Here is a 14,634-nt window from a genome sequence, read left to right on the forward strand (position 1 = left end):
GTGTCGCCGGACTTGCGCCATATGTCTTGGACACTCGGGTGAAGAGAGGGGCGAGCTGTCAACTGATCACCACCTGGTGGTGAGTTGGCTTCGATGGTGGGGAAAGATGCCGGTCAGACCTGGTAGGCCCAAACGTGTTGTGAGGGTCTGCTGGGATCGGCTGGCAGAGTCCCCTGTCAGAAGTAGCTTCAACTCCCACCTCCGCAGAACTTCAACCACGCCCCGAGGGAGGTGGGGACATTGAGTCCAATGGGCCATGTTCCGTGCCTCTATTGTTGAGGCGGCTGACCGGAGCTGTGGCCGCAAGGTGGTCGGTGCCTGTCGTGGCGGCAATCCCCAACCCGTTGGTGGACACCGCGTGAGGGATGCCGTCGAGCTGAAGAAGGAGTCCTATAGGACTTTTTTGTCCTGTGGGTCTCTGGAGGCAGCTGATAGGTACCGCAGGCCAAGCGAACGCGCTTCGTTGTTGCTGAGGCAAAACTCGGGCATGGGAGGAGTTTGGAGAGGCCATGGAGAACGACTTTGGACGGCTTCGAGGAGATTCTGGTCCACCGTCCGCGTCTCAGGAGGGGAAGCAGTGCAGTGTCAACACCGTATATGGTGGGGATGGTGCGCTGCTGACCTCACTTCGACGTTGGTCGGTGGGAGGAGTACTTCAAGACCTCCTCAATCCCACTAACATGCCTTCCAATGAGGAAGCAGAGCCTGGGGACTCTGAGGTGGGCTCTCCCATCTCTGGGACTGAAGTCACCGAGGTGGTCAAAAACTCCTTGGTGGCAGGGCCCCGGGTGGATGAGATACCGAGTTCCTTAAGGCTCTGGATGTTGTAGGACTGTCTTGGTTGACACGTCTCTGCAACATCGCATGGACATCGGGACAGTGCCTCTGGATTGGCAGACCGGGGTGGTGGTCCCCCTCTTTAAAAAGGGGGACCGGAGGGTGTGTTCCAACTATAGAGGGATCACACTCCTCAGCCTCCCTGGAAAAGTCTATTCGGGGTTCTGGAGAGGAGGGTCCGCCGGATAGTCAACCTCGGATTCAGGAGGAACAGTGTGGTTTTCGTCCTGGTCGCGGAACAGTGGACCAGCTCTTCACCCTTAGCAGAGTCCTGGAGGGTGCATGGGAGTTTGCCCGACCGGTCTACATGTGTTTTGTGGACTTGGAAAAGGCATTCGACCGTGTCCCTCGGGAATCCTGTGGGGGTGCTCGGGAGTATGGGGTACCGGACCCCTGATAAGAGCTGTTCGGTCTCTGTACAACCGTGTCAGAGCTTGGTCCGCATTGCCGGCAGTAAGTCGAGCCCGTTTCCAGTGAGAGTTGGACTCCGCCAGGGCTGCCCTTTGTCACCGATTCTGTTCATAACTTTTATGGACAGAATTTCTAGGCGCAGCCAGGGTGTTGAAGGGGTCGGTTTGGTGGACTCAGGATTGGGTCACTGCTTTTGCAGATGATGTTGTCCTGTTTGCTTCATCAGGCCGTGATCTTCAGCTCTCTGGATCGGTTCGCAGCTGAGTGTGAAGCGGCTGGGATGAGAATCAGCACCTCCAAATCCGAGCATGGTCCTCAGCCGAAAAGGGTGGAGTGCCCTCTCAGGGTTGGGGGAGAGATCCTGCCCCAAGTGGAGGAGTTCAAGTATCTCGGGGTCTTGTTCACGAGTGAGGGAAGAATGGAGCGTGAAATCGACAGGCGGATCGGTGCGGCATCCGCAGTGATGCGGGCTCTGCATCGGTCTGTCGTGGTGAAAAAGGAGCTGAGCCGTAAGGCAAAGCTCTCAATTTACCAGTCGATCTACCTCCTACCCTCACCTATGGTCATGAGCTATGGGTAGTGACCAAAGAACGAGATCGCGAATACAAGCGGCTGAAATGAGTTTCCTCCGCAGGGTGTCTGGGCTTTCCCTTAAAGATAGGGTGAGAAGCTCAGTCATCCGGGAGGGGCTCAGAGTAGAGCCGCTGCTCCTCCGCATCGAGAGGAGTCAGATGAGGTGGCTCGGCATCTGATCCGGATGCCTCCTGGACGCCTCCCTGGTGAGGTGTTCGGGCACGCCCAACCGGGAGGAGGCCCGGGAAGACCCAGGACACGCTGGAGGGACTATGTCTCCGGCTGGCCTGGGAACGCCTTGGGATTCTCCCGGAAGAGCTGGAAGAAGTGGCCGGGGAGAGGGAAGTCTGGGCCTCTCTGCTTAAGCTGCTGCCCCCGCGACCCGACCTCGGATAAGCGGAAGAGAATGGATGGATGGATGGATGGATGTTTAAGCTTAAGAATTGTTAATATGTTTATGTTCATTTACGTTTTCAGTAACATGTGTCATCATGTTTTGTTATGTTCCTTGTACTTTGTGGATACCCCAAGAGGCAGGCACACCCTGATATCATTGCTGTAGGACCACCTTCTGCATTTATCTTTAGAGGTTGAGAGCAAATCCTTCATTTGTCCATTTTCTGGTATTAGTATTTTTTGCTTCTTTTGTATGTTTTTGATATTTGGATTGATAATTGGGACTTGTTCCCCTAGGATTGCCTTTTAAAAAAACTCCTTTTGGCATTTTGTTCCTCCTAAGATTTTCCAAATTAATATTCTCATTTATTTAGAACCTACTCTGAGACGTATCCTTTCTAGACAAAGGATTTAAGGTTCCTTTTCTTAGAATTAGGTATTTCGCATTTTATATATTTTTAGACTTTAAAGAGGTTGTTTTGAACTTTATAATCAGTTTCTTATTTTGGGCATAGTAGACCATATTCTGCCTGTGGAGTGGGGAGGTCAAACTACTAAGGACAAAGCCAATTCTAGGGAAGGCCTGGCTTGACTTTAGGAGGCATCACACCCTCTATGCTATGGAGGGTCACTCAAATCAGAACAGAATGGACCACCGCTACAAAAAACGCTGAGCTAAAATGTTTGAAAAGATCTCTGAGGGAGGTAAACACAATTTCTCAAAAATGTTTTGTAGCTCATTAATGGTCTTCTACCTCCCAATCATAATTATTTTCAGTAATTACCAATGCTTGCAAGAGGTAGTGAAGAAACTTTTGGAAGCATCCTCCTTTACAGCCAGTATCACTAATTTTGAGAAAGAGATTAATTCTTTTGATGTTGAGGATTTTATATGTATAAGTCAGTGTCTACTGAATCAGCACACCCAGGAAGTAAGTTTTATTTCTCAACCACCCTCACTGAAATCTAAGTCCATGTGTCCATTTTTGTTACTGCTTCTTTTGAACCTTTAACTCCATTGCTGTTTGCTGAAACCTTTGAATCTCCATCTCCAGTTTGTGCTGCCTTCTATGTGGAGCTACCCTTTCTGTCTATGCATCTGGAATTAAAGATCAATCTATTCCAGTATCTTTTGCCCTTTTTCTGAACTATAATGCCCTGTACCTGCTTTTGTCTGCATGATTTAGCCACCTACTTCAGTTTCTGCTACCACCACTCTGCATGCTAATTCCATGGAATTTTAGCCTCCAGTTTTTTCCTGTGCTGTGTTGTTTGGGGCATCCAGACCTGCCTATCCTGCTTAGCCTGGGCCTTTATTTTCTGCCTCTGCTTCTCAATGTGGGCTTAGTGTCTCTGCCTTTTTTTCTCACCTAAGTATTTTGCATCCAATGGAGGGGATTTTAGTGAGTTAGTGCCAGAGTGCTAACAGGAGGTCATTGCCATGTCATTGCTGCCAGAGGATTTTCCAGTTGTTGGTGCTACTGCCAAAGAGTGGCCAGGAGGTCATCTTTGCCCTGCTGCTGCCAGAGTGTATCAAGATAGCATCACCACCTTTGGACCATGACAGTCATGCAGTTAGTAGTAATTTAAAAATATTACCTCTTAACTTTGTTCCCACAGTCCAATTGTTCTTGTCAAGAGGTGTCTTGTCTAATGTACGGTCATTCCAGCACACAGCCAGGTCATTCCCACCAGCCAAAAAGTCTATGCGCCAGGTCAGCCCTAACAGCAGACCAGTGTCTGCTTGCTTTTATGCTTTGGCATTTATGTGCCAAAGTTGTCTGAGTCAGTCACCCCAGCCAAAAACTGATTTTTTTTTTTTTTGTATGGAGTTTTTGTTTACTTTTTTGGGGAAGTTGTTCAGGAGGTTCTCAAGATGTATCTGAAATCCACCCCTTAATGGGGAGGTTATGTTATGTTTCTGCTTGTGCATGCTGTTGGTTTTCTGTTCAAGTTCCTTTTTTTATGACTTTGTTGTTTAAATTCAAGAATTTTTCATGTGCTTATTGTGTCCATTTATGTTATAATATTTAATCAGTATGCAGTTAAGTTTCTATGTGAGGTGACATGTTTTGTTATGCTTTGTGCAACCTGATGTCACTGCTGAAGGTTACCTGCAGCCTTTATCATCAGAGGCTGAGAGCAAATCTCTTAATGGTCCATTGAAGTGCTTTCAAGTTCATTACTGCGTGTTGGATTTTCTGTTTTTAGCTTATTCATTGGGATTTGTTTACCAATGATTGCCTTTAAGACAACTCCTTTTTGCATTTTTTGCTGTTTTTGTCCTTTTTGACATTTTATAATAAATATTCTTATTTATGAATGTTTTGTTCTTTAACTTGTCCTTTCCAGCCAAAGGTTTTATGATCCCTTTCTCTAGAAGAACCATTTTGAGTATTTTATGGATTTTTGGACTTTAAAGAGATTGTTTTGAACTGTGAAGTCAGTTCCTTATGGTGTGCCTAGTAGAACAAATTCTCACTGTATAGTGAGGGGGTCAAACTGTTTTGGATGAGGACAGATCTGGTAAGGTAAGGCCAGGCCTAGCCTGGCCTGGCCTGGCCTGGCTTGTTGAACCTTTAGGCCTCTTTGTTATAGAAGGGCACTCAGATCAGAACAGTGCCTCTTAGTTTCCTGCCGCACGGCCCTGTGTCACACAAACTTACTGTACTTAAGGTATCTTTGATGATCAAATGTTTGCCTGGAGTCAGATAATATTTTTGAGAATATAGTAAAAGGTGCTGAATGTGAGGTGGTGAATATCCATGGACCTTCTTCAAAGTGACTATTAGTGGTGTCATGATAAGGCTCAAGTATAATTTCTCCACCATAAACATATTTATAAATGTTGTTAAAGCCAAAAACTGCACCCAGTGTCTCTTATTTGATTTGTGTTGATATATACTGCTCAAAAGAATTAAAGGAACACTTTTTAATCAGAGTATAGCATAAAGTCAATGAAACTTATGGGATATTAATCTGGTCAGTTAAGTAGCAGAGGGGGTTGTTAATCAGTTTCAGCTGCTGTGGTGTTAATGAAATTAACAACAGATGCACTAGAGGGGCAGCAATGAGATGACCCCCAAAACAGGAATGGTTTAACAGGTGGAGGCCACTGACATTTTTCCCTCCTCATCTTTTCTGACTGTTTCTTCACTAGTTTTGCATTTTGCTACAGTCAGTGTCACTACTGGTAGCATGAGGCGATACCTGGACCCTACAGAGGTTGCACAGGTAGTCCAATTTCTCCAGGATGGCACATCAATACATGTCATTGCCAGAAGGTTTGCTGTGTCTCCCTGCACAGTCTCAAGGGCATGGAGGAGATTCTATGAGACAAGCAGTTACTCTAGGAGAGCTGGAGAGGGCCATAGAAGATCCATAACCCATCAGCAGGACCAGTATCTGCTCCTTTGGGCAAGGAGGAACAGGATGAGCACTGCCAGAGCCCTACAAAATGACCTCCAGCAGGCCACTTGTGTGAATGTCTCTGACCAAACAACCAGAAAGACTTCATGAGGGTGACCCAAGGGCCCCATGTCCTCTAATGGGCCCTGAGCTCACTGCCCAGCAGCATGCAGCTCGATTGGCATTCGCCATAGAATACCAGAATTGGCAGATGCACCACTGGTGCCCTGTGCTTTTACAGATGAGAGCAGGTTCACCCTGAGCACGTGACAGAAGTGAAAGGGTCTGGAGAAGCCATGGAGAACATTATGCTGCCTGTAACATCATTCAGCATGAGCAGTTTGGTGGTGGGTTAATGATTGTCTGGGGAGGCATATCCATGGAGGGTCACACAGACCGCTACAGGCTTGACAAAGGCACCTTGGCTGCCATTAGGTATCAGGATGAAATCCTTGGACCCATTGTCAGACCCTATGCTGGTACAGTGGCTCCTGGTGCACGACAATTCCTGGCCTCATGTGGTGAGAGTATGCAGGCAGTTCCTGGAGGATGAAGGAATTGATACCATTGACTGGCCACCACACTTTCCTGACCTAAATCCAATAGAACACCTCTGAGACATTATGTTTTGGTCCATCCAATGCCACCAGGTTGCACCTCAGACTGTCCAGGAGCTCAGTGATGCCCTGGTCCAGATCTGGGAGGAGATCCCCCACAACACCATCTGTCATCTCATTAGAAGCATGCACCGATGTTGTCAGGCATTTATACAAGAACACAGGGGCCATACAATGTGCTGCGTACAATTTTGAGTTGCTGCAATTAAATTTTGGCAAAATGGACTAGCCTGCCACATAATTTTTTCACTCTGATTTTTGGGGCGTCTTTGAATTCAGGGCTCTGTAGGTTGATCATTTTCATTTCCATCAAACGATGTGGCATCCTTTCGTTCCTAACACATTACCCAGTCTATATCAGTATAGATATCCAGGAGGATTTCTTTTTCCCAATGAGATCTGATGTGTTTTCAAAGTGTTCCTTTAATTTTTTTGAGCAGTTTATTTCAGCTGTCATCATTCATGAAGTATAAACTACAGAAAACCACTCTGTGCCATGTTGTTTAAGTAATATGTCTCCTAATCCACCCCTAAATGTGTCCCTTGATAATTTTACTGGCTTATCTGTATCATACAATTTTAGCTGTCTCTTTGATCAGACAGGTTTTTAGCAATCCCCATTCTTGAGCATGTTCAGGTTTGCACTGCCATTCATGATTGCTTCCCAATAAGCTATGCAAAGCCTTTGCGATGGCTGAAAGATTTGTAATATACTTTCTCATGTAATTCATTAAACCTGAAGCCCTTTGCTATTCAACTTTATATCTATGCACTGGCAGTTCAGATACTGCTCCCCGTCTTTTCAGGATCAGGCTGAATACCTGCTGCTGACAATTTATCACCAAAGAAAGTGATCTCAGTTATGACAAAGTCACACTTTTGCTTGTTTAGTTTCAGTCCTTATTTTTGTGCTTGTGCTAATAACATTCTCTACCAGGTGTGAGCAATGTCGGTCATGGTGGGCCGAAGTGGCAGCATCTTTTTGTTCTGATCTAGGTGTTTAATTAAAAAACAATCACTGTAAAACAGATCTTAATTTAGTTTTTCGGATTGTTAGTGTTTTAACTCTGTAATGTCAGGTTATTCATATATCATACAGTACATTTGTTCTAAGGTTATTATCCAAATGATTTGAAGCCTAAAACAGATGAGTAATTTTCAATCCTTTGCTTTTTCTCTCTCCAGTTTCCTTCTAAGTATTTTATTAAACCAAATCATGTACGATGAATACACACAGGTGTAAAAGGAAACAAGATAGATGGAGAACTGCTGGTTTCTTTGTCATTTGCAAATACAGAGTATTTAAAAATAGCGAGTACAGCTGTTTTAGACTCAAATAAGCAATGAGACAATAACAAGTGAGACAACTAATCTGAAGCATACAAATGTCACTCGAGCAATAAGTGCTTCATCAGCAATAATTGACTTCTTATTGAGTAATCAGATTAGAACAGAAACATGTAGCCACTATGGCCGTCAAGGACTGATGTTGCTCACCACTGCTCTACACAGCCTTTGGTCATGTTCTGTTTGAGTTTTCCCCACATACCACTATGAAGTCAATGAAGGATTCTACATCCTCCATACCTTTAAAGAGCTGCTGCACTGTTCTGTGAAAACAATCTGGAGCTGAGCAAATTCCAAAAGGTAAACTCAGGAATACATGTCTCCAGAATGGTTTGTGAAAAGTACGCAATTTGGCACTGTCTTCATTCAGGACAATTTCGTAGAATCCTGATGATGTATCTGTGTTTAGACAATAAACAAGCACCTGTCATAGCACTTGTAATGTTTGCTGTTGTCAACAATCTGTGGCATTTCTTCTGACTCATTTGTTTAAGTCTCTTGGGTCTATGCAGAGTCTTATACCACCATTCTTTTTCTACACTGTTACAAGAGAATTAACCCACTGAGTTGATTCCCCCTATTTTTCTCCCTATGCTTTTCTTGATTAAGGACTGTAACTTTGACTTCAGGCATGCTTTAAAAGCTGCTGGCACTTTTCTTGCAGTTGAGTTACTCGAACTGCATTATCCTTTAGATGAATTTTGCACTGACTAGGTAAGCGGCCATTGCCTTTAAATACTTCACTGTATTTCCTCACTGGCTCTTGTATTTCTGCTACTCTTCAATCACTCTGTTTTTATATTTAAGTCTGTAGGTGTAAATTGAATGTTATCATTTACACTGACCCTTTTGGCTAGCCCCTGTTTCTTATAAGCTTTCAGGCCAAGTATTGCCTGACTATTGACTTTCAACCAGTACGAAAACAGCTATGACTACATTTTAATTTCTCGACAGAGTAATGCTACCTACAGTACTCCTTTAGTAGGAATCAGCTCATTGTTGTAAGTCCTCAAATGTATCTTTTTTACTTTGATTTTAATATTTATACACAGTCTCTTATTGGCAGTATTTTCACCTGTGTTTATGTTTAAATTTGCTATCCACTCATCATTTTTGCTGCTCTTGTTAGTCACAGCCTCTACAAAGAAAAAGTTGCCCTCATCGCTGGTGTGGTTGCTTTGTTCAACCACTTGTATTTTTCTCTGGGAGAACCATAACATTGAAAAGTGCTTTTTCTTTCCACACTCTCAACAGTGTTTGCCACAAGCTGGGCATTTCTTTGGTGCACATTTTGTTCTGCAGTTGTATGCTTTCTGGTTGATTTTGTTAGACTTTTCCTTGCTAACCCCCTTTATACATTATTGCACAGCATCTACTGCTGCACACATCTTGTCATGATTCAGTGCCTTTAGCTGCATTTGCAAGCTTTCTGAGGCCTGGCAAATTTTAATTCCCTTTTCAAGACTCAGTTTGGTTTCTCCGAGTAACTGCATTTTCAATAGTTTATATAAAATGCTCAAGACGATCAGATCTCTTTATCATTGAATCACACAATGTGCCAAAGTTATCTGACTGACTTTTTAAGCGTAATTCTGTTATGTACTATTCTATGGATTCTGTTTCTTTTTTAATTCTTTTGCAGAAAACATACCTTTAATTTTTTTCTTGGTGTACAATATTGCTTAAATTTTGCCATAACTGCTCTGTATTTATGTCTGTCGTTCTCAGGAAATTCAAATGCGTTGTAGATGTCCCCTGCAGCCAGGCCCACAATCATAAGAAGCAATGCAATCTGTTGGTGTTTTTTTCTTTCAGGTCAGATGTTTGCTTAGAAGATTTTCCATTTTCAGGAATGTTTCCACTTATTTTTAAATGGTTTGGCTGTCGGATACAAGTTGCACTCACTTTGCTGATTAGTTTTTAATTCCTGGTACCATGTACTGTTATGCACATTCACACTTCTTTCAGATGCAACAAAAAATCTTTATTGAAACAACATTTCATTACATGCATGTCAGTTAGTGTGCCTTCTACTGTATCTACATGATGTATGCAAAATTACTGAGGACACCATTGCAGTCTTTATAAGACAACCTCAACATTAAAGTTGTAGTCCAAATTTTCTAACAATATAAAAATTAAGATTTCATCAAAAGACATTTCTGAGCACTCTTCTTGTTAGCAAATATGTGATTATAACTCTCTTTTGTTTTGAATTTGAATTTAGCATAATCAGTTTACCTAGAATGTTAATCTTTCTAATCTAATCTGATCTCTACTACTCATTAAGTAAATGGGGTTATTTAGGACTATGTGGAAAAATCCTGACAGTCCTCAGGGATGTTACTGAAAAGAAGTCAGACATTACCGAGGGCACAACACAATTTGACAAGAGATTAATCAGATTCAAGGGAGATCACAAAATTTAGATTGAATACCAAAATTAAAGTTAATATCAGGATTTTCTAAGATAGGAGATTGTTTTTGAGAAGTCTTTCATTTGTTTTCTAAGAAGGTTCAGATGCATTTTATATGATGCTTTAATTTATAAATTATGATTATCATGACCTCCTGTGTTATGTAGCATATGCACACATGGTTAGGCAAATGGAAGCTCTCATGAAAAGCAGTAGTATATAGAAATGTAGTAACAATGTGAAATCAACAAAATAACTGTACATTACTAAGAAATAGTAAAACAAATGAATGGAGCATTAATTGTTACGGTCCTCCCTGCGTGGAGTTTGCATGTTCTCCCCATGTCTGCGTGGGTTTCCTCCGGGTACTCCGGTTTCCTTCCACAGTCCAAAGACATGCAGGTTAGGTGGATTGGCGATTCTAAATTGTCCCTAGTGTGTGCTTGGTGTGTGGGTGTGTGTGTCCTGCGGTGGGTTGGCGCCCTGCCCGGGATTGGTTCCTGCCTTGCGCCCTGTGTTGGCTGGGATTGGCTCCAGCAGATCCCCATGACCTTGTGTTCGGATTCAACGGGTTGGAAAATGGATGGATGGATTAATTGTGACTCCTGACAAACTGAAGAGTGCTTTGGAATGAACTGGTGGATTTTGAGAGCAGTTTTTTTCTAATATGAATATTTCTCATTTTAAGTTTTTTTTTTTATTTTACATTTAGGTGCTTGCATTGTTTCACAGCGATCACTTCATTGAGTTCCTTTAAATAGCCTAATGCAATGCTGTAGGCATCAAGAAATACAGACATACATGTGGATTCCAGCATGATGGCTTGGGAACTATTAAAAAAAAAAAAAAACAAATGGGGCCCCATTTATAAAGCTTTCGTTTACACAAAAAGAGGCTAAAAATGTGTGTACACAACCTCCCATGCAAATGTCAGGGTTTATAAAGAAAAATTTGCAGGGGAATTTGTGTACGCAACATTTCAGAGAAACTGGGAAATACAGCCAAACCAACTAAATGATGACTCACACACATAATAACACTTCTATCGTAGGCTGCATCAGGAATGGGCAGGAGGAGGAGTATAGGAACCTAATCAAGGACTTTGTTAAAGGGTGCGACTCAAACCACTTACACCTGAACACCAGCAAGACCAAGGAACTGGTGGTGGATTTTAGGAGGCCCAAGCCCCTCATGGACCCCGTGATCATCAGAGGTGACTGTGTGCAGAGGGTACAGACCTATAAATACTTGGGAGTGCAGCTGGATGATAAACTGGACTGGACTGCCAATACTGATGCTCTGTGCAAGAAAGGTCAGAGCAGACTATACTTCATTAGAAGGCTGGCGTCTTTCAACATCTGCAATAAGATGCTACAGATGTTCTATCAGACGGTTGTGACGAGCGCCCTCTTCTATGCGGTGGTGTGCTGGGGAGGCAGCATAAAGAAGAGGGACATCTCATGCCTTGACAACCTGGCGAGGAAGGCAGGCTCTATTGTAGGCACAGAGCTGGACAGTTTGACATCCGTGGCAGAGCAATGGGCGCTGAGCAGGCTACTGTCAGTCATGGAGAATCCACTGCATCCACTGAGCAGTATCATCTCCAGACAGAAGAGCAGCTTCAGCGACAGACTACAGTCACTGTCCTGCCCCACTGATAGACTGAGGAGATCATTCCTCCCCGACACTATGCGACTCTTCAATTCCCCTCGGGGGGGTAATGTTAACATTATACAAAGTTATTGTCTGTTATACCTGCATTTTTATCACTCTTTAATTTAATATTGTTTTTTATCAGTATGCTGCTGCTGGAGTATGTGAATTTCCCCTTGGGATTAATAAAGTATCTATCTATCTATCTATCTATCTATCTATCTATCTATCTATCTATCTATCTATCTATCTATCTATCTATCTATCTAGTTCATAGTACCAATCCCTTAATAAGTGTGCTGGGGTGATAAACACATTAAAGCTCAAATGTGATGAATATGATGAACCTTTTCTTTTTTTTGTCAGTTTAGACTACTTGTTGTCACTTCTCAGGCAACTGACCGACACGTTAGGAATATCTTAGCTAAGCTTCACTCTGTAATTGCCATAAGCCTTTAACTGATATATGAAATGTTACATCCAGTCTTTGTATGATATAGGTTCATATACATCTAATATAGCATGTTGTTACCAGCATGAAAAGGCAATTTTCAGCAGTGTCTGGTTTTCTTGCTCTCATATTGCTAGTAAGGATGAAGCTGCTTTTTTAACCATAAACTGTGACATTCCATTAACGCACAAGTCATCTGTAATGTCAAGAAGAGACTGACGATAGTCAGGACTGCTCTGGCATAATACCACATAAAAAGGCATCTGTAATTATCGATGCCATTCACAGATCAAAATTAGAGAGCATAGATGTGTTTTTTTTTCTTCTCCCATTACATGCACACTCTGTCAGTGAGTGGCGATCTGCTTTGTTGCTAAAGATGGGACCTTTTTAATTTTTTTATTTCAGAGTTCATGTCATGGCATTTACAGAGCAGCAGTACTTAGGCCATGCTTAGGCCACCAAATAAAGGTCCTTAATGATGGAAGAAACAGGCCAGAAATCATATTTTTGTGTGTAATGCATTGGTTTACATGTGAACGCATTGGTTTTTGAATATTTACTATTGGTTTGTGTGCTTACTTAATTGGTTTATACAATACTAGTTTCATTCATATGAACTATATTGCTCATGTCCTTATACTATCAGTTTGTGTGTGAACTATATTGGTTTGCATATGCACTATATTGATTTGTACATGTATATCACTAGTCGAAATGCATTATTGGTTTGTGAGTGAACTGCATCAGTTTACATTTACATGCTATCGGATTACATATGAACTATATTAGCTTGCTTTCATATACTACTTGTGTGATAGTTTAGCAATGGATTTGTGTATGCACTGTATTGGTTTCATGCAAGTCTTATACTGGTGGGTAACATGTCAGTTTGTAACATGTCAGTTTTGGGCTTGAACTCTATTAGTTTTTATGTGTGTACTATGCTAATTTTACAATACGAAACATGCTGGATATGTGTATGCTCCCTATTGCAGCTTTGTGTATGAACTATATTGATTCTGTGTGCAAAATATATTACTTGTTCGTGTGATCTTCAGCGTCAATGTTAGGGGCAAGAAACAGGAACTCAAGGGCTGGTAGAGTCCAGTGATGTGCAAAACAATTCTTTTTAGATAGATAGATAGATAGATAGATAGATAGATAGATAGATAGATAGATAGATAGATAGATAGATAGATAGATACTTTATTAATCCCAAGGGGAAATTCACATAATCCAGCAGCAGTATACTGATACAAAAAAAAAATTAAATTAAAGAGTAATAAAAATGCTTGTAAAAACAGACAATAACTTTGAATAACGTTAGTGTTTACCCCCCGGGGTGGAATTGAAGAGTCGCATAGTGTGGGGGAGGAACGATCTCCTCAGTCTGTCAGTGGAGCAGGACAGTGACAGCAGTCTGTCACTGAAGCTACTCTTCTGTCTGGAGATGACACTGTTCAGTGGATTCAGTGGATTCTCCATGATTGAAGGGAGCTTGTTTAGCTCCCGTCGCTCTGCCACAGATGTTAAACTGTCCAGCTTCATTCCTACAATAGAGCCTGCCTTCCTAACAAGTTTTTCCAACAAGTTTTACTGATTTCATTTATTTTGTTCAGTTCACCAAATTATTTGAGCCTGATTGTTTTGGTGAACTAGTTCAATGTTCTGTAGTTCTAGTCTCTTGTCTGAGGTTTATGAACAAACTTGCAATGCTTTCATTCAATCAGTCAGTGTTCTGAAACGGTCATAGTCACTCAGTCAGAGTCAATAGGACGTGCTTGGTGTTACCTACCAAGTCGATCTTTGGCTAGTTGTCATCATGACTGTTTTGCTGAACAGTTTACTAATAGCCATTTTTGTGTTATTTTGTGAGCATTTGCTTTGTTTCTCTTTTATCCACATTTTAAGCAGCACTAGTCTTATTTTACTCCTGTCTACATAGTCAGCCAGTCATGATGATTTATAACTGTTATGTCAATTCTCAATTATTCTTCTGTTTCCAGTAACTCATCTTTTTCTCTTTTGTAAGGAATTTATGATTTAGATTTAGTTACTTTAGCTTTTGAATTTAAATAGTATTTTAAATGTTACTACAATACTATGTTTTAAAATATTTTTAAATCACCAGTATAAGCTGTATTTTATACACCATTGCCGTACTTTTTCACATGGTTGATTACAGTCATCGAAATAATGTTCCCTTCCACTTACCTGAATTTGGCTGTAGAATTGTTCACTTCACATTACTTTTGTCCCATTAGTAACTTTCTCTGCTGATAATAATTTATACTAATAAAAGGCTAAGCCCTCACTGACTGACTGACTGACTGACTGACTGACTCACTCACTAATTCTCCAACTCACAGTGTAGGTAGAAGGCTGAAATTTGGCAGGCTCATTCCTTACAGGTTACTTACAAAAGTTAAGCAGGTTTCATTTCGAAATTCTACGCGTAATGGTCATAACTGAATCCTACTTACGTACATGTATATGTCCATAGCCTGCAGCTCGGTCACCG

This window comes from Polypterus senegalus, chromosome 4, assembly GCF_016835505.1.
Source record: "Polypterus senegalus isolate Bchr_013 chromosome 4, ASM1683550v1, whole genome shotgun sequence".
Classification (NCBI taxonomy): Eukaryota; Metazoa; Chordata; class Cladistia; order Polypteriformes; family Polypteridae; genus Polypterus; species Polypterus senegalus.